Below are 940 nucleotides of genomic sequence, written 5' to 3' on the forward strand. Positions count from 1 at the left end.
CATTGTCCATTGTGACAAGGAGTATTCCTGGTTCAACTACTCCATGGGTGTTGAGTTTCTGTAAGAAGTTCGTGGTGTCGTTTCAGAAGCCGGGGGTCCCTTTTCGATGCGTTTCAGGATGCCCTCGACTTAGCCAGAGAGGATCTCACACAGAATCCTATTGCCTAATATTGAACTAAAATACTCAGGCGGAAATTGTTGCAGTAACAGCTGGCAGAAAGATTTGGGAACAGTGAAGATTTAAAATGTATGGAAGGCATAGGGGCATCGCACTTCAGAAGGAAGTATTCGGTCGATTGAGTCTGTACCGGCTCTCTGACAGAGCATCCCACTCTATCCCCAGGTAATTACCCCGATATTCCCCCTAACCCAAACATCCTGGGACATTATACGGCAATTTAGCATGGTCAATTCACCAACGCTGCACATCTTTGAGGAAACCCATGGGGACACTGGAAAAATGTGCAAACTCCACAGAGACAGTGAATCACGGACAGATTTGAAAGCGGGTGACTGGCCCTGTGAGGCAACAGTGAAAGTGGTTGTGGATAAGATAAGTTTATTTATTTGTCACAATAGGCTTACATTCACACTGCAATGAAATTACTGTGAAAATCTCCTCGTTGCCACATTCCGGCGACTGTTCGGGTACGCTGAGGGAGAATTTACCGATTCACCGAACCTGCACATCTTTGGAGTGTTGGAGGAAAGTGGAGCACCCAGAGGAAACCCACGCAGACACGAGGTGAAGGTGCAAACTCCACACAGACAGTGACCCAAGCCAGGAATCGAACCTGAGGCTCCGGCGCTGTGAGGGAGCAGTGCTAACCACTGTGCCGTCCCAAATAAATTAAAACAATGCGATAGCCGGGAGTCGAACTCGGGTCAACTGCTTGGGAAGCAACTGTGTCACAACTACAGAACATCACTCGGCCAGAAG

Source organism: Mustelus asterias, unplaced genomic scaffold (assembly GCF_964213995.1).
Source record: "Mustelus asterias unplaced genomic scaffold, sMusAst1.hap1.1 HAP1_SCAFFOLD_35, whole genome shotgun sequence".
NCBI classification, from domain to species: Eukaryota; Metazoa; Chordata; class Chondrichthyes; order Carcharhiniformes; family Triakidae; genus Mustelus; species Mustelus asterias.